At 31.6% G+C, this 26,542-nt stretch overlaps 1 pseudogene; it reads right to left on the reverse strand.

Annotated features, from left to right (window-relative positions):
- Positions 1 to 3,118: 3,118 nt before the first annotated feature.
- Positions 3,119 to 20,598, reverse strand: LOC124361286 (annotated as a pseudogene).
- Between the last annotated feature and the right edge of the window lie 5,944 nt (positions 20,599 to 26,542).

Genomic DNA, 26,542 nt, shown 5'->3' on the forward strand with positions numbered 1-26,542 from the left:
TTAATGATTGTTGAAAGACATTTGACAAGTCTTTGGCCTTCTGATCTTATGTTAGTTTGGTTATTAAACACATATCTGACACAAATGGTTAAATACAAAATAAATGAATGGTAAAAAGTAAGACCTCTGTGGTGTAGTGGTAGCACCGCTCACCTACATGAAAGAACTTGGCTCAAGTCCCAGTGGAGCAAACACTTTTCATGATTCAATCTCTATTGAAAATTATACGTCTATTGAAAATTCCAAATTTTATTCAACTATAAGAGATATAGCAAAGATTAAATGGACAAAGTTGTAAGTAATAATATGACACGACTACATAATTATTGGTTGTGTGTTGTTCACACACTCACAAAACAGTTTTTGGTCAAAATGTTCAAACTGTCAAACTAAATTTTTCTACATGAATCAAATTAGTTAACAATTTTATCTTTTTTTGTAATAGCAAGCACAATGAGTTCTACTTCCTAAACTTTACACCCTCAATTCTAAAATTTTTTTATATTTTTTTGTAAAGCATCTCACATGAAAATGCCTCAAAAACATGTATACAATTTTCTTCTGAATTGGTTGTATTCTAAAGTGTGTGTTGATTTTTGTAGGGTTTTATAGGGTCCCTTTGTAAAATTCATAAATAATCTTTATTTTTTATGTGTATAAAGTGTTAAGAATCAGAGAATAAAAGCTACACAATTTTAAAGTAGAATATATGTATATATATATATATATATATATATATATATATATATATATATATATAACATAAAAGTATTTACATTATTATAAAATAAGATATTTCAAAAGTCTGAAATAGTGAAAATGTAGGAAATTTAGTTGTGGACACAAAATTATATAGTTTATATAGGGGATAGTAAAATGGAAATAATTTATGATTATAAAGAAAAGAGGACAGTTCCTAAGCATCACAATGAAAAACCATATTAAAATTGACTCTCATGCAAATGAATGTGTTTTTCTACTTTTTTATGAAGATAGGAGATGTATAGCTGATATAGGTAAGTTTTAATTTCAAAATAAATAAAAAAAGAAAACAAGATACAACACTTCTACTTCAGACTCAACTAAGTCCGTCATGTCAGATTCCATTAGAATATCACTTGATTTACAAGGATAACCATTCAGGATAACATTCTGAGGTATTATTAACTGTGTAATACAAAACTCTGTTCTATTAAAATAAAAAACTTCCAAACAAATTTCACTACTCTTAGGTTAACAACAAAATTGCATATTGAAAAAACCACGCACATTGTAAACTAAAACCAGGATAAAATCAAATTAAAGGCCATTAACATAAAAAACAACTCATAGGCTTTCGATTGATGTATAATTTTCAGGTCTTCGGCAGGTAATAATGTCTTTAGCAGTAAAATATAAATAAATTCGATCGGGCTCAATTGCACTTTTGAAATTATACAATCAACACCAAATTGGTCAGTTGGCGCTTCCAGGGTTAATAACAAAATTCACAGGTAAATTAATTTTTTAAATAATTTCATGTTTTTTTCCATCAATTATAATTTTTTCTTTAGATTATTTCTTTTGAATTTGATTAAGATTTTTAACTTTTTCAAAAGTTTAATTCACCATTTATTTAGAAAAATTGTGAAATGTAAATCATCATCATCATCATCATCATCGTCAGACGTTTCCGTTCTCACGGGTCGTCGTACACAGCCTCCTCCACTTTAGTCTATCCTTCCAGGTCTCCTCTTCATCCACCTGTATTTTCTGTAGTCCCCTTCTCTCTATGTCTTTCCACACTTGGTCCTCCCATCTTCCTCTCGGTCTTCCTCTTGGTCTTCTTCCTCCTTCCTCCTTCTCCAGTGCTATTCTAGGCATTCTATTATCTCCCATCCTCTTCACATGCCCCATCCACTGTATTCTTCTTCCTTCCATTGTCTCTTGCAGTGAAACTACCTTCAATCTTTCTCTGGTTATTTCGTTCCTTATTCTATCTCTTCTTGTACTCTTCTCTATCCCTCTTAAAAATATCATTTCTGCAGCTTGCAATCTGCTTAAATCATTTTTAGTCCACGGTCCACGTCTCTGCTCCATATAATAAAATTGGTTGGAAATAAGATTTATACACATCAATACTTTTGATTCTTTCCCAATGTTCCAACTCCACACAATCTTCTTCACCATGAAATGTAAATGTATCAATTAAATATTGGAAAAAATTATTCAATACTTGATTTTTAAGTTAAATAAATATTTAAAGATTCATATTCTTCTTTCCAAATCATATCACATAATTCATAAAATTTATCAAAATTCTTAAATTTATCAATGAACCAACGTAATTAATAGAAATTTTTCTGGAATAATGGTAATCTTGTATAAAAAGATACAAGTTACATTCAAATTATAACTTGTTTTAAATTTTATAGAAACATAATGAAATATAAATACAAGATATATTTTTATATCTATACATAACAAAATATTCTGATTGTATAAAAAAAACTATTTTGCAAAGTTTGCAAAATGGACAAATTATTGTTACCACATATTCATCCACTCTTTTTGTTAGATATAAAAAAAATGATTAGGGTTAAAGCAGTTCACGCTTTTTAAATATTGTAATAAAGTTATTGGGTTGTTTGGAGATTTTTATTTTGATTGTTTATGAGTACAGTTGATCTGTTAATGTGAAAAACTGGGGTTTTTCAGGACTTTTAGTTTAAAAGTATAAATAAAGTAATTGTATGCATTTCAAAAAATAAAACAATTTCTTAAGAATAAACTGTTTACATTTACACAAAAATAATTATGTATATTGTGTTATTCTCCATAAAAATTGAAACTCCTGTATAACTTAGATTCCTTTCAAAATATTTCTTACCCCCATAACATGACAGTAAATTTTTAATTTTTGAGAAAACTGTACATAACAAGATTCAGTTAGCATAGCCCTTACATTTATGAAGATTAAAAGAATAAGGTGGCAAGTGTTAAAAACCATGACAAATTTGAATATCATTGTCACACAGATCAAGGACTGAATAGCCTACAAGTAATAAAGCATTACCTATGTGATTTAATGTTTTTTGTATTGAAAATTATTTTATAAGGTTTCAAGAATATAAACTAATAAAATAGAAATTAATCTTTAATGGGTGGAATGGAAAATAAGATATTTTAAGTTTATTATGACACATCCATTTGATCTGATTCTGCTTTTCTTGTCAATATGTCAATGTCTTCGTCATCAAAAACATCCAGTGAATCATCTGCTGTTTTCTCTCCAGTCTCAAGTAAAGCTTGTAGTTGATGGATTGATGCTATTAAAACATGGAACTGCTTCCTGCGAAGTTCCAATTTACTGTCTAGCTGATTGCTTTGTTCCTGAAACACATAATTATTTGTATAACAAATTATAAACATTTATATTGGTATTGCTACATTAAAGCAAGTTACAGAAGTAAGAGGTAATAACTGATGATTTATTATAAATAGTTGTGGAAATCTCAAGATATGATAACGTTTGGTGACCTGGACGCTGTGACGAGCCAACAGTGAAACTTGTATGGATATTATCAAATTTTACATAAATAAAAATCTGAATGAATTTTTAATTGTATTGGATAGTTTAAAAAACTTAATTTAACTGCATAGTTTTATCAGAAGCATGGTTTGAAAACTAAAGGGAATTAATGCATTTGGATGGCTTTAAATTATTTAGATCCCACATTAATACATTACATCCTACATTAATCAATCAGGTGGCTTGTTATCTATATAGATAGGGTGTTATCAGTTTCCTGCAGTGAGCTGAGGCTCTTGGAGGTTGGAGCACCTTATCTCTCGGCTAAAATTGAGTCAGTCTTCCTTGTCAATTATCAGCTATTTATTGCAACCCAAATTCAAACATTTTGCTCTTTAATGATGCCTTAGATGAGTATTATAATAAACCTGGTTAAACAGAAAGATTGGTATATGGAAATTCTGAGCGTCGCTTGTATAGATAAAGTTAAGCAACCCTGTAATAAATGGGATATAGAGTGGGGATTAGTTTATTATTGCCCATGTAAAAAAAAGAACAAAATCCACCACTCAAACCAGTTTAAACCAAGAAATACACAACCTCCTAACCCACCCTGATCATCACCACGCTGCCCCATTGCCGTGACTTGCCCCCTACGCATGACATCAACCAGCACACTGCCTTCATGAATGCTTATATCAAAGAACTGGCTGCTAGGCACCACATCGCTGTCCTAGATATGAAGAGAGTGCAGTGGAAGCACTTCACGAGGCACGGGATGCATCTCCACATTAGAGGCAAGTGGTGGCTGGCCAGACTCATCGTGGAGGCTCTCGGCGGGTTGACTGCTGCGACCAAGCCAGCTGAGGTTGTCCTGACACCTGCTGTCGTCCCGCCTCCACCACCACCACCACGACCCCCCCCCCTCCCCAAACAGACTCATCAGAGTAGACTCCAGGGCTCTTCACTCTGCCGCATGAGACATTTGCCGATACCATCGAAATATATATTTTTTTTTAACCAGAGAATAAAGGCAATGAATCGACCTCTTGTAATACGTATAATTTTTTAGGAAACCCACGTCTAGAGCCCGTTCAAAATTGACAGACAATCAATAAAAATTAAAATTCACAAAAAGACGATCCAAAAAAATCAATTTTTGTTCACCAAAATGTACAAATAGGCACAACAAAAGTGATGAAATTTCTCTCACATGTGATGAAACTTCATCCCGATTTGTAACCGAACATAGCTTCACCAAGCAACATTGAAAATCTTCAAATTTACAGTTATCAATTGTCAAATTATTACTGTTGCATCTTCTTCAAAGTAGGAGGCGTTGCAATTTTTACCTTAACCATTAACTCCAAAAGCAATTTCTCCTTTACCCCTTACAAATTGGCAAACCCACAGACAAGGACTTTGAAGTTACAGAGGTAAAGTTACAAACAAAGCATTCTCAAATCAACGTTATAGGTTTATATACGTCTCCCAACAGCAACGAAGAATGATTTTTTATCAGGTTTTGAACAGACTTTGTTTGATATAATATTACAAAACCGTGATTTTATTGTAATGGGGGACTTTAACATCGACGTTTTGAATGTTCATAGTCCAACAACAAAAAGACTTGCTGATCTGCTAAGGTCATTTGGCCTTGAGTGGTCAGTTAACTCACCAACGAGAGTATGACCGAGTCAGCAACAGCTATTGACAACATCACCAATTAACCATGCGACAAGACCCATAAATATCCAGCTCCTAAATTTTCTTATTTCAAGAGAAAGTCAGAGCATACTAAATTTTTTAGATCCCATCAAACATCAATTTCAAAATTTTGAAACAATTATCAACTACCACTTAAACAAGAGCTGCTCCTTAAAACAAATTTCACAAAACCTGAGGAAACAAAAGTGTACATGGATAAGAAAAGGCATGCTAATTTCTAGAGAAAAATTGTTATTTTTTTGGAAATTAAAAAGCACTCACCAAATCAAGAATTTAAAGATTTCGTCCAAAACTACAAACAAATCTATAAAAAAGTCATCAAAGCCGCAAAAGCTTATGATGTAAACAAAGCACTGCTCACGTCTACAAATATTTTAAAAACCGCTTGGGCTATAATTAACAATAAGAAGATACAAACTGACAAACATATAAAATTCAACGTCAACAACGAACTTGTCAATTATCTTTATAGGGTCACAGATGAATTCAACACTTTTTTTGCCTCGGTAGGAACTGACCAAGGGGCTCAGCAAATCAGTCAGCCACTCCCTTCATTAGTACCAAGCTCCATAGCTTTGGTTCTGGTCTCAGAGGAGATTGCTAGAATGATAAGACTTCCCTTCAAAACGCTCAAATGACTCAAATCACGTTTCAACATGGCTCCTCAAGCAATGCTCAAGGCATTTGCTTTTACCACTAGAGCATTAAATTAACCTCTCTTTTCTCTCTTGATCATTCCATTCCCCTTTCAAAATTGCAAAGGTCACACCAATTTTCAAGAAGTGCGATCCCTCCTCAATCCAAAATTACCACCAGCCCCCATTTCAATGCTGCCAGTCTTCAGCAAAATATTTGAAAGTGTTCCTCACATAATGTTTTAATTTTTTGGAAAGCCATCATTTATTCTCAGTAAACCAATTGAGTTTCCAAAGTGAAAAATCGACAATAGACTCAGTTGTTGATTGGAAAGTAGAGGGAATTGAAGGTTAAAGAGATACAGTAGGTGTATTTTTTTACCTTTCTAAAGCTTTTAATTTTGTTGACCTTGTTATCCTCATTTCCAATTTAAAGCATTACAGGATATAAGGAATTCCCCTCAGTTTTCTCGAATCGTATCTCAGTAATCTAGTTCAATTTGTGGGAATTTCACACGTTCAGAACAGGAAATATTAAGGTATAGAGTTCCGCAGGGCTCTATTCCTAGTCCTTTACTCTTTATCATCTATGTTAACGAATCTGCATAACAAGGATGCACACTACTCTCTGTCTCAATTGAAGAACTCAAAAAAAGTAATATTCATTGAGCTCAATAACAGTTCAACACTTAAATGAGCTTAATCTCAAAACCAAGTCAAATTTCATACAATTCTTTTTGTGAAACAAAAACTCAGACTTAAGTCCTACAGTATTGTTGGACGATACTGAGATTGAAGAGGTCTACACAACAAAATTCCTTGGAATACACCAAATCAAGGGTTGACTTGTTAGTCACGTAGACCATGCTCAAAACTATCCTCAGAAATCTATGTTTTGAGAAAACTATCTGAGTACAGCCCGACCCAGATACTGATGACAGCATACTACAGAGTAATCTACCCATACCTATCCTATGGATTAAATTTTTGGGGGTGCATAAACTCAAATTTCTCAAGAATCTTCATTCTAAAAAAAAACCAACCGAATAATTGCCAAAATGCGCAGTAGGTCGTGTAGGCAAGCTTTTTTCATAGACCTAACACTGTTCACATTACCCTGCCTCTAAATTTTAGAGTCCTGTCTTTTTTAAATCTAAGTGTAATGCCATAAGAGGTAGTGACATACACTCTTATGTAACTATAGGCAGGAACAACTACTGAACTGGGGCACACAGGACGGTACTGTTTGAACGTTTGCCTTCCCAGGCAGGAGTTCACTTTCTCAACAGATTACCAAATTGGCTAAAAAATGCCACAATGCCAAAGGCATTTAAAGCTCGTCTGAAATCAACTTTAGACACAAACACTCTTTACAACACAGACGTTTATAGCATTCAATTGGGAGACCTTTGATTGGCAGACTGACTAAGGACTAGAGTGGTACAATTCGAATGAGTGGGAGAGAGTGACTACAAACAATGTATGTATTAAAGAGACTTTTGTGGTAGAATGAATGGAAAATTTTAGCTTACAACATTTGACGATTACAATAACTTTCTGACAAAAATGTTCTATGGAATAAACAATTTATTATTATATTATTACTTGCAGTCAGTTCTGTAATATGGTATTCTCACATGGGGAGGAGTGTCGTCTGTGGAATAAGGATAATTTTGAGGAAAACCCGCAGGTATCCTTCTAATGTTTTATTTCAAAAGTTTCCTGTTTTAAGACACAAAGTTACATTTAACTAAAAAAACCAAACAATATTCAAATTTATGATATAGTATTCAGGATTTGTTTTTTGTTAATAAAACTGGTGTCTGACCAGTAACTATGGTTACTATAAATTTACGCAGTTCAAATTAAATTATTTTTTCACACACACAAAAGAATAGTGTAATACAGTATGTGTCAATATATTCAAATGAAAAAGTCCTCATGTAGATTACAGGTCTATGCAAGGGAAAGGGCCCATATATTAGTCTTCTTGACATTTAGTTGAATGCTATGGCTTTTATGAAAATGTGTAAAACATTAATTTAACCCTCAAACTGGCAGTCATTTTTTCCTTAGATGGCCATTTTTAGTGTTTTTGCACCCATACTTTAAACATTTTGTAAAATATACATTTTTTACTATAAACATGTATATGTGTAAATTTTTGTCCAGGAAAATGTGGAGATAATTATGGTATAAAACATGCATAAACCACAAAAAAATGACAACATTAAATGTTTTTTGAAAAGTGGTGGGACTGCCTCTGGTAAAGTGTGATTATATTATAAAAATTAGAAATATATATAGAAAAATTAAATATATTGTAAAAAAAACCATAGATAGCAGACAAATGGCTAAATTTGTTACTATGGGTACGATTAATTTCAAAAATTTACAAAAAAGAAATATTTCCAAAATATACCAACATTTTGAGAATTATATGCACTACAAAACAATAAATAAATTAATAACCAAGTTTTTTTTAAGTAGTGGGATGTCCCTAAATCTGTTACAATAAGTAAGATTATCTTAAAAAATTAACAAAAACATATAGTTTTTACACAATATTTTCCAAAATTTAACCTGAATCAAAGCTATAACAGGCTATAAACCAACATAATAAACCATTTCCATAGTATATCACTAATTTTAAAAATGGCAGGCTATAAACCAACATAATAAACCATTTCCATAGTATATCACTAATTTTAAAAATGGCAAGACAAAGACGATCTTTCTGGCAAGTTTCATGATGTCACTGTGACATCACTGTTGCCAAAATAAATTTCATCATTAAAATCAGCAATTCTTTCTCGCTGAATTGGAATAAATATATTATAGTGGTAGTAGTTTTGATTTATGTACTGTCAAAACAAAAACTTGCGTGTCAAATCAACATTATAATTTCAATTGCCACCCATAAATCGATTCAGAATAATGTTATAATGGATGTTAAGAGTGTACAAAATAAATTATTGTAAAAAGCACTTTATTTTAGGCACCGCTTAACCACAAATAGCTCACACTAAAATGTAAGAGAACAATCCAACCACATCAGCAAACCGAATCCATTAAATTCAGTAACTGTCTATAATACTTGTGATCTTCACGACACCACGTAAGATCACGGTGAAGCATGACACCGAGAGTCTTCACTTTATCATAACCTCGCCATCGAGCACAACTACAATCCCAGTCTCGTCAAGTGTCAGTATCAGATCGTGTAGTACTACATAAAGGACTGTGCATTTACTCGTAGAGTTGAGTGTGACCGAGCGCACTGCACCGTAAGGTGTCTTGCAATCAACAGCATATATTAAAAATATTTTAATTTGTTTTTAAGATTTCCATTTTTGTTTCCTTTACAAACAAAAATATTATTTTCATATATAAAACTTGCAGTGTATATTTTAAACTACAAAACAAAATAAATGTCTGGTTTTATATTACACTAGCTGTTTCCCGCGGCTTCGCACGCTTTACCTAAACTTTGCCCGTGTATTTGCACTTCTGGTTCATGCATGTACATGTATTTTATTATAAAGCGGTCTAACAGTCAAGCTTTAAGTTCAACCATATATTTATCATAAAGACAAACATATATCCTAACTTAGTGCCTTCAAATCTTAGTCTTTGGCAAATTAATACACGTAACTGTCTCGTAATTGCAGTTTATAAATGTGCTGGCGCTTTGAAAACTTGGTATCTTTTGCAGCACTGCCTGGTGGCGAATTACATCAATGGGCATAGTATATAAACCTTCTCTGTGGAAAAATACATATACATACAAATTTTCATAATGGTCGGTTAAATAGTTTACGATTCCATAAAGGACAAACACACAAACATTCATTTATTTATATATATATATATATATATATATATAGATTATTCCAAAGCTACAACCATTATAATTATGTCTCCAACAGGTGGAATCAAGCATGTAGCTAAAAATAATGCCAAATTCAAAGGAACAAGTTAACTTAAATACAACACACATAAATAGTTGTACTCATAAAACCCAAGTGAAACAACACATAAAATAACACGCATATGCCTCAATTCAACATTCTCCAACTTAAAAACTCAATAAAATTATAAACAAGGTAAGAATATGCCACACTACATGTCACGTAACAGGCTTTGCCAAGGTTGCATATGACATTTCAAGTCTACCTCATTTCATTTCATTGCACTAGATGTGTTATGGCATTTCATTATGCCACTGTTAAAAGTGTTACACAAACTCATGATTCTATTGCCTTCATCCCTCGTAGTTCACTAATATGTATAAGACAACATATAAAGTACTTACTTCAAGTGATTGTAGTTTCTTTTTTAAGTTGAGTCAACTTTTCATCAGTTTGTTTCCTGTCTGGTTGTTCACTTATTATGTTAGCAAGGACTCCATATTCTACTCTATTTTTTCTTATGGTTTTGGCATGTTGAAAGTCTTCTTTGGTACCCTCAATGTCTTGTTTGGATTTTTCTATCTCTAAACTGATTTGCTTTGAAAGATTCTCATAGTTTTGAAGTTCAGCAGAACTCATTTTTGCTACCATTCTTGATTTTGTAAATGCATACTCACATTGTGTTAATTGAGAAAACATTCTTTCTTGCATAACCACACTACAACAAAAACAAAATTATGATACAATTATAATCTGTCTAAAGAAAATAATTTAACTTATTTACTTTTAATGAATTTAAAAATGTAATAGAATAATAATCTGGAAAAGACGGTATAATCAATCATAAATGCTACTATAATAACAGTATAATGGTGGGATTAATTGTTTACAAAAGTATTTTGATTCCACTTAACCCTTTGAGCCCCGGACTAAAATATTGATGGAGGGGAAAATGAACAAATAACATTTTAAGAACTACTGAGAATCTCTGAAAGTGAAACAGCTGTATTGCAGAGTATTTGGAAAATAATAAGTAGCTGACTTTGGGTGATATCGATGAAACTTCAGTCACGTGACTGAAAATATTTCTGTTTTTACATGAACATTCAAAATACTATTTAGTAAAAAATCTTTTTTGAAAAATTGTAAATAAATTGAATGAAAGCTGTTATTTTTTAGATTTTAAATATTTTGTATTAATTATTATCATGTATGTATTTATTACAAAAACATATATGGTAAACAAATTAAATGCCTCAAAATGCACAAAATTTACACAAATAAGAGTCTAGTTTTCTAACCTGCAAATAAGTTAGAATTAATTATTGGAGATTTTAACTTCAACTGTATATTATTAGAACATTTGGTAAAACAATGATTTATGTAAGAAATATTACTGTAACTGTACAAAAACAACAATAAGTATTAAACAATTAGTTACAAAGCATTTTTTTCTATTAGTATTGCATGCACTTAATATTATTTTTTACTTGAATGTTCATTAACTATTAGTATTTCGTAAAAACAAAGGAGTTAAAAAAATGAAACTACAAACTACATTAATACAAATGACACTACCATTCAAATTACATATTTTTTTAATACAAAATTGTAAGATATGCCATGTTATCAGTTCTTTAATAAGATGATAAAACAAATTTTTACATTATGTGAACATTTAAATGTATGTTCTGAGCTATATCTATTACAGTAAAGTATATATATATTATTCAATAACAGCTCTTAAATATCACTGGAAGGCAAATCACAATCTATTCCGGATCATAGCACAAAAAACATAAAATAACATAACAACATTATTCGAGTGGGAGAAATATTATTGTATTTGCAAAAAGGGTTATAAAACAAGTATCCATATTTGAAGCACTAAAAACGAAATATATTTCTTTCTATTGACGAAAGTAACAATTCAGTTCTATGTTATTACATTGCAAACCCAACCAATCAAAGATCATGGTATTTACACATTAAAGCTAATTGCTATTTATGCAACTCTGGCTAAGATTTATTTTGGCAGACATAACCTTTAGAATACTGAACACTGGCATCTCTTTTGTTCTTAGGTTTACTTGCCGACTGGTGTTGTAACTATTTTCTAAATTTGCCAATACACATCAGTCATAACACTATCAACATAATTACTATTCTGAAACATTTTAACCTCGTAATGGAGAGGCATTGTCAGTCCAGAGCTTTTCAACTGAAAGTGAAAATAAATTATTCTAAAGATATAACGTAATTTACAATGTATTTTAAAATAATAAAAATCCTTCTAAAACTAATTATTTTATATTAAAGAACTAGTAGTTTGTACTTGTAGTTTTGTGTGATTTCACTAACCTGTCACTAGGTGAGTCATTAGTATTACTCCATTTAATAAATGTTTTTAACAACATGTTAAGTCTTCTGTCATCCCCAGTTCCATCTCCATCAATAAGAAGTCGTCTTCTGATAACATCCTCTAAAATTAAATAAAAAACACTTAGTGGAATTCTACTATAGTTCACTGCTATCTAGGCCTTAGATTATGGTATAAAAAAGGTAGATAGTCAAGGTAACACTACCTTAGCAGTTTGACAGTTTGTGTGTTCAATTGAGCAGGCAGTGGCCACAGTAAATAATATTTGTAACTATCTTGTATACAAATTTGTTCTTAACTGGATTAAAAGTCTCAGACTTATAAATTTCCAAAGTTGGAGTTTGGCTGAAAAGCACATAAAACCAGTTTTGTTGTTAGCAACATAAATTCTTGAAGTTATGTTGTAAATTATTTACTTTATTCTTATGTCTTAACACAGAAACAAACAAGCTAGATTTTTTTAATGTAACTCCCATTATTGTAGCCCTACTAGTTAGTTTGTGGTTTACTATCAACTTTGGTACCTATCTAAACTTTTTGATCTGAGAGTATGCCTTATATTAGCAAGAAACTGCATAAGGTCCGATAAGAAAATATTGCAACTCTCAACATGTGCACAAGCGATTTTGTGGTCTAAATTAGATAACTGTTAGTGATTCAGAAAGCAAGAGATTAAAACTATAATCTTGTAATACAGTTAGTAGATAGGGACAGCAGACTATATTTTTAGTACAGTTCGTCTTTCCACCATTTGTTTCTGTCCCAAATGATTGGTTTGTAATATATTTCAATATTAGTTGATACAGTAATTGAAGAGAACTAATCAATGATTGGACAGGCAAAAACTATAGAATAGAGTAGAGGTAGGGTTATGAAAACCACTCAAAATATTTTTTGCCTATGGCATTGCGTCTAAAGGCTTTAATACAATAAGCAGCCACCATGACCGTCAAATCATCGATATTTCTGACTATTTAAAGTACCGGACAATACAAAACCAAAATGTTGAACTTTGTCGAATTACATTGTAGGTATTTCAAATTATAGTAGTTGTAGTTCAGCTATGTTTTTATATCTAGAAATGAAATAATTTAATGGTTAATACAAAATTATCTAATATGCATTTATTAAATGTAAGAAATAAAACAGTGTAAAACTTACAGCTCAATGCTAATATGAAGGATAAACTTAACAAGTCTGACAGCTTGTGACACAGATAATGGATGTTCATCACTACATTGAAATGCTAGCAATAAATGTAATTCACAGTTTTTGTACCTTTACACATAAACAATTGCTATTCTCTCATTTTTTTCATGATGAGAGGGGAAACATTGAGAAGTATAAGAGTAAAAAAGTTTTTCTTAAATAATTACATAAAACTCAATAAAGCAAAACTGAATCCATAAAAATTGATCTCCCAAGTAATAAGTTTGAACTCCATAAATATAATCTGAGGTAATTGTATGCTACTATGCTATATAATTACTTTGTCCTACATTTAATTTAAAACAAAACTGCACAAGTTGTATTTTGAAATAACGTTTAATGCTAGTGCAGAGCTTGGCTATATATTGGCCTTTGGCGCTTTACAGACACATGTACATCGTGTTTTTAATGTAATTAAATAGGTCAATGGAATTTTGTTCAAAGCCTATATAGTCCAGTCGTATTACCTGATTGAAAAAATAAATGTTTTCTTACAGCAAACTAATGGCACAATTTAGTCAAATACATCATAAATAAATAAAAAAACCATTCCGAACCAAAATCGTCTATTAGGGGGTATAGGAGGGGTGGTTTTTAGGGGTGAAAATGGTTTTTTTTGCAATTTGTGAGTAAACAATGCATCCTATTGAAAACAGTCAAATGTAAAAGTTGTTGGAAATAAAAAAATCTACAAATTATGTGGTAATCATTTTTGCCCTAACCTCAAAAATTTCCCAAAAAAATTCAATAAACCGTTTTTTGGTTTTTAATTTTTTTCTTTTACAAAAATGGTTTTATTGAGCTGAAACTTTGATCAAATATACATTGTGCTATTCTAAAAATACTGTATTTTTTCATTAAGAAATATTTAGCCGTTATAATAAAATTTGACTTTAAAAAAATATTTTGATAATTTTCAATCACCATTTTGAAACATTTTTTTTAATCAAAAAAGATTCTCTGGCGGCTCATTATTTTCGTCTATTTTGAAGAAATGAAATAAAAAATATGTAGTTTAATTGAAAAAACTGCAGTAAAATTGAAAATAAAAAAAATGTTGACATTTTTCATTATACATTGTATTATTTACGTGGAAAAATCGTTATTATTTATTTAAATTAAAATTTTTTTTATACCAATGCTATTTGTAAGCATTAAGCAAAATAATAATGAATCATGCATATTTAACAATTACGTGGAAATTTTTAAATAAATAAAAAAACAGAATTCGAGTCTTAGTAAATTTTTTTTAAATTTGTATTTTTCATCATATATTTTTTATTTCTTTACAATATTTTTTACAATTCTTATTGAAATTGAACCAAGAAACCATTATTTATTTCCAAAAGTTTTTTTTGAAATATTTATGTATTTTTTTTCAGTGAACTTAAAAATATAAATATCTTTTTTTCATATTGTACGTCATCTGATCGTGATTCATACCATATTCTAGTCAATTTTTCCCTGCTTTTTTTAAATGTAATGATTGTATCTCCTTTCATTGAAGGAAACACAAAATCATTATCAAAACTATCACTCAATTATTTTTTAATGTATTTAATGTTGGGGATATCACCATCAAAATCTTCTTTAATTTCGTTAAGGGATAATTGGCACTCGGATGATTTTTTTTAAGTAATACACGCAGTAACTTATGAAATCTTTAGAATCTAACACTCGATGTATGTCTACAAGATGTTGAGCTTGTCTCATCATAAAAAGATGACATGCACCTATTATGATAATAAGCTTGAACTTCATCTGATTCTTTGAGAAAATTCAGTCTAACTAACAGACTTTTATTAAATGATTCTGAAACATCTCTTCCCTTTAAAGTTGATAAAATTTTTTCTTTAGTCTCAACCTTATGCATGCCGCGAAATGCTCTATTTTGGTTAAAAGGTTCTTCACAAAAAACACAATGATGCTCAAAATCAAAATCACATGCTTCTTTCATAATCTTTTTCCCAATAGATTTTTTTTCTTGTTTTGTTCTTTGGAAGCTGTAACAATTGATCGAGGTCTATTGTGTGCCGATCGACAACCATCATGAATGTGTGCTTCAATCAATTTCTGAAATGTTTTGTACCGCTCATCATTGCTTTGTTTACTTGACGAAATAAGAGTAATCTATCCCTCGACTTTTTATTTTCACCAAATCTCCATCGCGGCTTTTACAAATGATACAAGAAGGTACCTTTTCCACCATTTATATGAATCTATAAAATGCAGAAAGCACGATAAAATTAGTATACTGAAAATACGTAAAAATTACTAGATAAATAGCATGCGTAAAATTGTATGTACAGAGACAAAGTTTTATGATCTGTATTATTTTTAATAATTTTTATAAAATTTTGTTTCGCAAAATTTTAAAGTTTTATTTACGATTTGTATTTTATATGGACAAAAATTTTGTAAATTGCTAATCACGAGGCTTATTTCACGACACTACTCCAATATAACTTGACTGACGACAAAGCAGAGCTGCTTATTGGATGCTTAGAAACATACTGAAACCCGTATAATAGAAGAATAGGATTGACCCCGCCCTTTTGCTTCAAGGACACTATTATATACCTGTACTATATATACCTGTAATCCAACTTTCACATTCAACAATGTTTCTAAACTTTTCAAAATAATCGAAAATTCTTCAAAATTAAAAAAAATTATAATTTTAAATAAATAATAACAATTTTTCCACGTAAATAAATACAATGTAAATATTTTGTTTATTTTCATTTTTTCTGCAGTTTTTTCAATTAAATTACATATTTTTTATTTCATTTCTTCAAAATAGATAAAGAAACGAAAATAATGAGCCGTCAGAGAATCTTTTTTGATTAAAAAAAAGTTTCAAAATAGTGATTGAAAATTATCAAAATATTTTTTTAAAGTGAAATTTTATTATAACGGCTGAATATTTCTTAATGAAAAAATACAGTATTTTTAGAATAGCACAAAGTATATTTGCTCTAACTTTCAGCTCAATCAAACCATTTTTGTAAAAGAAAAAAATTAAAAACAAAAACAATCGGTTTTTTTGATTTTTTTTGGGAAATTTTTAAGGTTAGGGCAAAAATTATTACTACATACTTTGTAGATTTTTTTATTTCCAACAACTTTTACATTTGACTGTTTTCAATAGGATGCATTGTTTACTCACAAATTGCAAAAAACCAGTTTCACCCCTAAAAACCACCCCTCCTATACCCCCTAATAGACGATTTTGGTTCGGAATGGTTTTTTTTTATTTATTTATAATGTATTTGACTAAATTGTGCCATTAGTTTGCTGTAAGAAAACATTTATTAATTTGACCATTTTTAACTGCTATTTCTCCTGGACTAATATGGTTCCACAATTCCACTTTTAATGTTCTAAAATTCATTATTTGTTATAGTCATCCCCTAAAACCTTATATTTTGTTCAGGACCACAATTGCAATTTAAGTTAATAACAAAAATCTTGTTACCAGTGTGGATAAAAATAAATTTGAAAATAGTACAAATCAAGTGAACCTAACTTTCTACAATTCTAATAAATAGTGTAAAAAAGAAACGTATGTTTAATAAATAAGTTAAATAAAACTGACATAACCGTAACTTCCTAATTTCGTATGTACTTACTATCTACTTAAAACACCATGTTGTAAGTTCCGATATATAAAAATAGCTTTACCCCTTTAAAAATAACACACGATTAAACAACAAACTCATACTCTCACTCTGAAAACGCACTATGACCAACTAATAAGGAATTAATTAATTTTCTTAATATTTTAACAGCTGCAGTGTAATAAGCGTCCAACACTCAAGTGACCAACAATATCAATATTTATGAGTAAAGAATCCTTACTATAAATACTTAAATGAAATTAAGTTGCATTTAAAATTACAGTATAAAAATAATAATGTTATGGTGAATATAACACATTTTAGGATATGTATATTTATAAAATATAACAAACAACAGTATAGCATTTACTGACTTTGTACTATTTTGAAGGATAAACGTGTCTGACACAAATAAAACATTTTCATACCTATTGCACTTGCTACTTTTACAGATCTGCAGTATTAGAATCAGTAACAGATAATTCAGTAGTAACTTATTACAGGGATACTGTAATCTGTTTCAATGAATATTTTTTTATTTTGAGTTACTCAGTAACCAGTAACAGCCCAAGCCATTTCGTGCAAGAAATGAGGCATATATTACTACTGAGGAAATATTACTACACTATGCAATGTTGTTATGCGATATAAGTGGTTTAAATTAGGTTATTGTAAATATGTTACTAGTAGTACAAAGTTAAACATAACCTTTACAAGCGCTTATATTAATCTGAGCTTGAATTTGTGCTTACAAGCGCTTATGTGATCTGAGCTTGAATTTGTGCACTATCTCGAGGGATGTTGTTCCTTTTTTCACCAGCTATGTGTGGGTAATGCCGAAGCCTGCACTGATGTCCAGGAGCATTTCTGATCGTTACTTTCCCGACTTTAGATCACATCCTACATGTTACAAAGTGATCTGACATTGGAGAAGTTAGACGATATGAGAAGTAATCTGAGATCGAGAAAAATATCGATCAGAAATGCCCCTGGCCATCAGTAAGAGCTTCGGTGGCGCCATTGCCACGACCCGCATGACTGGTAAAATAAGAAAAACATCCCTTAAGATAGTACCTAAATTCAAGCTCAGATAACGTGAGCGCTTGTTAATGATATCTTTAATTTTTATAGGCTATTTATAATACGTACGTAAGTATAGCCTAATAACAAACAGTAGATAAGGACTTCTAAGTAACCATTAATTCTGTTGTATAGTCAAATATGAATTAACCCGTTCATACATTTATTATTTTATTAGTCTACTTCACTGTAGTAGTTAGTTACATTTTTGTATACTAACATGCTACCACGGTAACACTAACAGGTTACAGGAACGTTATAACTTAACACGTTAATTTGTAATAGGTATTGACAAACAGTTTCCCATCTAGCAACCATTACTCAACTACAACACACATGATTTAACTATGAATAATAATAATGTCGAACTGATTTACATTACAGGCTTTTAAGATTGTAGCCTATTATAGTGAAGCTATAGTTTAATATGTCAAATAAATATAAATACATTTTAGATTATAGAAAATAATATAACTTTTTGTATGCTAAGATATTGGCAGTGAAAAATACTTAAAAGGGTAAACAAACATGTCTGACTGCATTTAAGTTGTACTAATTAATGATTCAATCACTCGAGGGTTGGACCTTGTTCTACTGTAGCCATTTTATCTGCTCATGTAATCCGTGTTCATGTAATCTACAATCAAACATGTAAATAACTTTCAAAACTAACGGTATTAGAGTTAACGCACCACGTTAGAGTAATGGACGCTATGGTTATCCATGAGACAGCAAAGGCTATTGCACAGGACGTTTGTTGATGCTGTACTAAGCTGTTCTAATCACCTATAGAACACGCAGAGAAGTTTGTCAGGATCAAATAACGGTGAAAATCGGATAAAAAGAAGCACAGTAAACAAATATAACCACAAATAATTGTTACTTGAATCCCCTGATATATCTCGTATGTATTTTGTTCAGGAGGATGAGCAGTATACGTTATTAACATTGAAGTTTTGATTAACTACTCTGGCCATAAATCTTACTGATAACCCCCAAATTTACAACAACGGCTTATAACACACTGTCAGTAATAACTGTCTAGTAAAGGAATAGTTGAGGTTATGTCATGAACTTCATTATTTACATTTTCTTTGTTCATTTATTATCCTAAAGTTCAGGACAATTTTAAGGGTAGTTACATATAGCTAATTTAGAAATGTTATATAGAAATTATTAATTTTATAATTATTTTTTCTTAATGTAATGGATGATAGGACTACATGCAACTTACAATATAAGTATATAATTTGAAATCAGGGAACTTACCGTCTGTCATTATAACTATAGTCCTTGGGACTTCTTGTATTGTTTTCAATAATATAATTGTTGTGATCACGAAATATGTGACAAAATAACTTGCAAAATACCAGTTACGGCTATAAGTTTATGGTTATAATTTGATAAACAAAGAGTCCCTCGTACAACAAATGACTAACTTTTTTCTGATTTGTCCAATATGGCAGGCTCTATTTGATGTATGAAGTCTTATTGCTCTCTAATTTTGTATGTGGTTACTACAGGGATGGTAATATCCTAATATTTTACAAACAACGCTATGGTTAGGTTTATATATTATTCGTCGATAAGTTATGTAAATTTGGATACGAAAGAAAAGAAGTAGTTGAATACATTTTAAGAATGAAAGTTTCATTAACTTTACTAATCTAATAATGAGATGTACATTAGTAAAACGTTTATGGTGATATGGATTCCACTAGCGATCTAGTGCTGCCCCTCCCCCACCCCCCCCCCCCCCCACCCCCCCCCCCCCCCACCCCCCCCCCCCCCCACCCCCCCCCCCCCCCACCCCCCCCCCCCCCCACCCCCCCCCCCCCATTGTGCCAATAGTTCAAGTGCACCTATAATATGCACCGTTTCTGCTTGAACCGAATAAATTGTCTGATCCTCTGAAGGGGTAACCTCTAGTAGCAAGGTATTTAATTGTCGCAACAACGCGTTTTAAAACTTCACGCCAATATTTTATATCAGATTTACAAGCTTCAACAAGTTTTTTGTCTATGCGGTTTTCTACTGTAGCTCTACTGACATAAGATAAAACCGAATTTCGGTGGGCGGGAGAGAGTTTTCATGAGACTGTAGTACGGCTACAGCATTTTTCCAGTCATTAAATCTTTCTTCACATAAAGAGGATGCAGGTGCAGGGTGCCCAAAAAGTCTGCAATAAGCACAAAAAACTGATGCCTTTGGAGAAGAGTAAACAATCCAATCACGGGTTTTAATTTCACCATTCTTAAGGCGTTTTTCAAAATAACCCTTAGTACACCACCTTTTTTTACCCCGTAAATCCGCTCGGAAGCCAAAAAATCAGCTTCAACATTTTGTTTGAACCCATTTTTAACTATGTGTTCTCTAGTTTTATCGTCTATGTTCCACAAAGCAGGGTCATTAGATATATTTATTTCTGTTTGGGATTCTGGCTCTGCCTCTAAAATGTCCGATAGACTTTGCAAGTTCTCTGAATTGGCAACACCAACACAAACAACACCTTCATCACCTTCATCTTCAAGTACATCATCCACGATCTGACTTCCCGATTCTGCTACATTAATTTCTCCAGTAACTGGACAAGCAACACTTACACTATACTATAGTATATGTGAGAAAGTAAAACTTCACCTATCACTCTTCACACGCAGACATCTTAATTAAAACAGTCATCGCATCTCAAGCCACTACACTAAAAATAACTATCATAAAGAACAAGAACTGACTCTTAATAGCATAATATACGATTAATATACGAGTCTGACAGTTACAATAATCAATAATGAGTAAAAAAATATAAAACCAAGACCTGCTTGTAGTTAACAACTTATATAGATTCACATCACAATCACAACACTGACAACACTTCACGCGGGGACACGGCCAATGGCCGACAACCAAAACACATACACAGTGACTACTGACTAACAGGTGCAATGCAATTAGCTACTGTCTCACGGAGTGGCTGGCTGTACGAGTTCAATGATTTGTCAAAAGGGGAGTCAACGTCGCACCCCGAACCTAGTTGACCTTGGCCACCCGCCCCGCCGAGCGCCAACACCACCCGCCGCCGCAACTTTTTTCTTTTGTGTACTTTAAAATTTATGCGCTCCCTAAAATTTTGCGCCCTAGGCCTGGGCCTAGTGGGCCTATAGGGAAATGCGGGGTGGGGTTACTGGCCACAATTGGTACCTTTTTCATTGTTATAGACACGAAACTTAGTTATTGTTTGTAAATAATTTACTTCATACATCTAGACACTGAAATAAACAAGTTTTAAGTTTATATATATATATACATGAAATTAAATGTGATGAGAAAATATATGATCTTACTCGTAGTATCATTGAAAAACAATATTTGTATCGCCGTAAACTAATTTTCATAAATCGATATACTTTTCATGGTTGCTTTTCTTGCTGTTGTTGCAATTTTGCAAGAGCTTTTAACAGTGTTGCATTTTCTTGGCTTGTTTTGAACAATGCGATAAATGCGATCTCCCTGCATCTTTAACCCTGCAGTAAACACCATTTTAACAAAAATAATCATTACTAATTCAAAAATTACAAAGAAAAAGAAAGAAAAAACTTCAGATAATCATGCACTAAAAAGTAGTAATAGGCTATTAAAATAACAATAACGTAAACCTAAATAACCTGACCTTAAGCTGCATTTAAAGCAATTTTTATTTATGAGGGAATAATGGCAGAACTAGGGAATAATTTCATGGTACTGGTATTTTCGGAATTCACATTTATTGTACTTTAATTTCAAAGAAATTTACTATATGCCCTCCGTACATATTAAACAATAAAATAAAATAAAATTTATTTTGGCAAAATATTGGAAGTAAATATTAATTACTCCATACTGATTATAGAGCTGTAGACTACCATAAGTCATAAAATGTAATAACTTTGAAAATATAAATTAAACTTAAATGAATAATATTAAATGTTGACTCGGAATAAAATCATCTAAGTAAATTGATATAACTTGTATTATCTGTGAACTTTTGTAAAAATATAATATAACTGATGTAAACTCTAATGAAATTGCATTTAACTTACAATAAAGTTAATTTAGTTAATTTGATTAAGTAAGTAGAATTTTACAAATTTTATAACAATTTAACTAAAATAAATAAATTATACACTGACAGAATAAAATAAGTTAATTTTGACTATCAAAAGTGGTAAATTTTCACAATTTATAATAACTTAACTAATGTAAATGACGATTAAATTTTCATCAGACGAATTAACTCAGTAACTAATATGAATAAGTAAAGTTTGACAACAATCAAATATTGGCAGACAAGTTAGTTCAGTAACTAATTTATTATGAGTAGTAACTTATTAGAAACCTAAACATTAACATATTAAAACACACAATAATTAAACACAGAGTTTTTTTAATTTAAATGTGTGATAACACTAAAAAATAAATTATAACAAGAACAAGAAATAAATTCTGAGACACAAAAATGTGCCAAATCTTTGTCTAATTCTTTCTCACGCTGTCAATGTTAATTATTTAGAAACATGATAGTTCAGTGTAAACACTCTAAAACATTAGCGACAAAACAATAAGCGACCTTTGCCAGCTGTCAGTTGTCAAAGCAAAGTGCTGTCAATTGCCCAATTCCATCTTTCTCACATTGTCATGGATTCCATCATTGCTTAATCAAAAATATATTGGGGTTGAAATTTGTTTTGATAATTAACTGCTCACAACCTAAACTACTGATATAGTGATAGTTAATGCTAAAATGTTGGATTATTATTAACCCTAGTATAATAATAATAATCTCTTTATTGCATTCTTTTAACAATTTTTACATCGTATTGCAATCGTCAATAGTTTAAGTCAATTTACACGATTTCATTTACACATTCACACAACCTCATACTCACAATTCTTACAATCATTCAGGTCACAATCGCATTGACCTCAGATCCAGCAATCTCAAATATCCCAGCGGTTTGACATGAATTCATCAACAGATGATTGTGACCTGAATGATTGTAAGAATTGTGAGTATGAGGTTGTGTGAATGTGTAAATGAAATCGTGTAAATTGACTTAAACTATTGACGATTGCGATACGATGTAAAAATTGTTAAAAGAATGCAATAAAGAGATTATTATTATTAGCCTTGGACTCCAAAAGGAGTTTAACACGCATTTTAAATTGATTTTGATTATTGGAAATTTTGATTTCTTCAGGGAGCCTGTTGATTAATCTGATACCAACTTCTTGCGGTAGATTTAGAAATGTCAATCTGCGTTGATGAGTTCAAAAGTTGTCCCTGCCTCTAGTTTCATATTGATGAACGTTCCTGCCACGAATCAAGGTGCACCGCATCACAGTACATGATCACCTCAAAAATATAGAGGCAAGGCAAAGTTTAGCAACCTCAACTCCCTGAAAGATTCCCTACACGACTGTCATTCAAATTTTTAATGATTCTGGAGTCTAAAGACACGCTCCATTTTGTTTTTTGCACAACTTCCCCAAAGTCTTATCCCATATGCAAAATGAGGATGGATTAGGCCATAGTAGGCCATTTTTAAAACTTCTGGGGAACAAAATTTTGCTAGATTGCGCAGAGCATAGATACGTGAGGTAACTCTACCACAGACTCTGTCAACATGATCACTCCAGGTCAGTCCTTTGTCTAGAATCATTCCCAAAAACTTTGTGGAGTTATTTTCTTCGAGAATGTCGTCATCTATAAATACGGCTGGACGCACCACTCAATCATGCTGACGAAGGCTGAAATTTACTACAATTGTTTTTGACTGATTTGTTTTTAGATTCATTTCAGTGAAATACTGAATGCAAGTGTTCAGTTCCATGAAAGAGGTGATTTCCAGTTCTTGTATTGATTTACTTTTAGAACAAAGAGTCGTGGTATCAGCATATTGAACCAGTTTTCCATGCTGGATAACTGAATTCAATCTGCCGACATAAAATTAAAACAGGAGAGGCCCAAAGAATAGAACCCTGAGGAGCACCGTGGGCTATTTTAATTTGGTTTGAAATGACGTTCGAAATCTCCACGCACTGATGTCGATCCTTAAGGTAAGAAACCGATCCATAAGTGTGGGAGACCCCGAATGCCACATTTCTCCAACTGGTGCAACAGTATCTCATGGTGCACGCAGTCAAAGGCTTTGGACAGATCGAGAAATATGCTAAGCACGTGTTCTCTCCTATCCAAACCATCGACCATTGTCTAAAAGGTTGTTCACAGCGTCAATTGTGGATATGTTTTTTCTAAATCCAAATTGCTCTGGATTCAGAATTTCGAATTTTTCCAGAAAGCTTTCAAGCCTTTTGTAGAAAAGTTTTTCAAAAACTTTACTGAAAACTGGAAGAATTGAGATTGGACGATAATTGCTTGTAAGACAAGGATCGTTCTTTTTGAAAATTGAGGTGATCTTGGTCGTCTTTAAAAGAGATGGAAAACTTCCCAAGAAAAATTGATCAATTTTGTTAGAGGACTCAAAATATGTTTGAAGCATCGTTTGAGTAGCCACACTGACTACTCATTGGCGTCACTGGTTTTTTTTTTTTTTTTTTTTTTTTTTTTTCAGTCTCTGTATGACACGTGCTATCTCCTCCTCACACACAGGAGCCAAAGCCATGGACGCAACAGGTACCCCAGTCTCTCCTCCGTGAGACTGAGGATTCTTAAATGACGAATTTGTAAAAGCAACGGTTGAGAAGTATTTATTGAACTCATTTGCCACTTTTAATTTATCTTCAACAATTTCATTATTAATTTGGATTGCAATAGATTTTGAACACTTGTTGGAACCTCCATCTCGAGAAAAGTTATTAATTATTTTCCAAGCTGTTTTGGAAACATTTTTACAGGTACCCAAGGCTCTATTCATGTCATAGGCTTTTGCAGCTCTTATGACCTTCTTATAGATTCTCCGATACCTTCTAAAAAACATTTTGAAATCATAATTTTGAGTATTGGTGAAAATTTTATATAAGAATTGGAGCCTTTCTCGAGATACAAGAATTCCTTTAGTTATCCACAAACATTACAGCTTTTTACTGTTTTTTGTTTTCCTGAACGGGCATGCAACATCCAGATAATGACTGAAGGTGTCACTAAATGACTGATACATGTCATCAATATTTCCACACCCGCTCAAAGATGCCCAAGACTCTGTTTTTAAACATTATTGAGGTGGCAAATGTTTTGGGAAGTAATTAACACAATACGTAAGACACGGTCCTAGTAATTTTGGATTTTGATTTTCTAGCTTTCATCCATGAATCATGACCTCCTGCGCAAAGTGATCAGAGATTGCAGAACTCAGTACAGAGACTGGTGTGTTAGGAATGTTGGTGATCACATTGTTGATGGCAGTACATGTCGTGGCTATCACTCGTGTTGGCAAATTCACGGACCAATTTAGATTGAAGGAATTTAGAAGATCGCGAAGCCGCTGGGTAAGGGGGTTGGTGTGATCCAAAACATTAATGTTGAAATCGCCAATTATTACAAACCTTTTTGATTTAAAGGAGAGACCAATCAGAAGGTGTTCCAAGCTCTCGAAAAAAGAATCTCTAGAGCTATTGGGGGATCCATACAACCCAATGATTGTTATTTTTTTTGAAAGAGTTGGACAAGATTGTGATGCCTTCAGCTTCAAAATTCATGTCCAAACTGTTTTTAATCTTGAAATCTTCGAATTTTGAGGAAATTTTCATAAAAATCGCCACAACACCGCCCCCTTTACAGCTGGTTCGACAAAACAGTGTAGTAGTTTTATTTAACATTTACATGACAACAGCATTTCTGTAGTGCTGTTCAATATTCTTTTGTTAAACAAACACTCTTGCATAATAACTTCTTATAAAAAAACTCTGTCAATGTATTATTGTGATTTATGCACCATTAGATCAGGAAAAAATTGATTTGTCAAAATTTATATTGTTTCCTTTTCGTAGCTGAAGGTGCAAACCAAAAAGGAGAAACATTTCTAGTTTTCTTGTTCACCTTACTGTGCATCACGTAATAATTAGCAGTTTTATAAGGATTTTAAATGTTATAGTCTATCAGTCTAAGTAAAGTTAAAGTTTATCAGTAATAATAATTAAGTTTTAGAATAAATAAATGTTTTTTTTTTCTGAAATTTGTATAACAAATTATTACCTTATGATCAGCTATCAATATATTATAATTTAATTTATTTTAATTTATATAATTTTAGTACTGTGTGAATAAGGAATATTATAAGTTACAAAGAGTATGTTTTATCTCTGGTGCATCTCAATAATAACTTATGCACATTATTATATTGTATTTTGTAAAATTTCATGGATTTGAACAAAATTTATGTTACTGAAGCTAAATTAAATTTACAATTACTTAGATACTCATCATTTAGATTTATCATCTTGTCCTCCAGTTGTGTGAATTTTTTTTATAA

This window comes from Homalodisca vitripennis, chromosome 4 (assembly GCF_021130785.1).
Source record: "Homalodisca vitripennis isolate AUS2020 chromosome 4, UT_GWSS_2.1, whole genome shotgun sequence".
Taxonomy (NCBI): Eukaryota; Metazoa; Arthropoda; class Insecta; order Hemiptera; family Cicadellidae; genus Homalodisca; species Homalodisca vitripennis.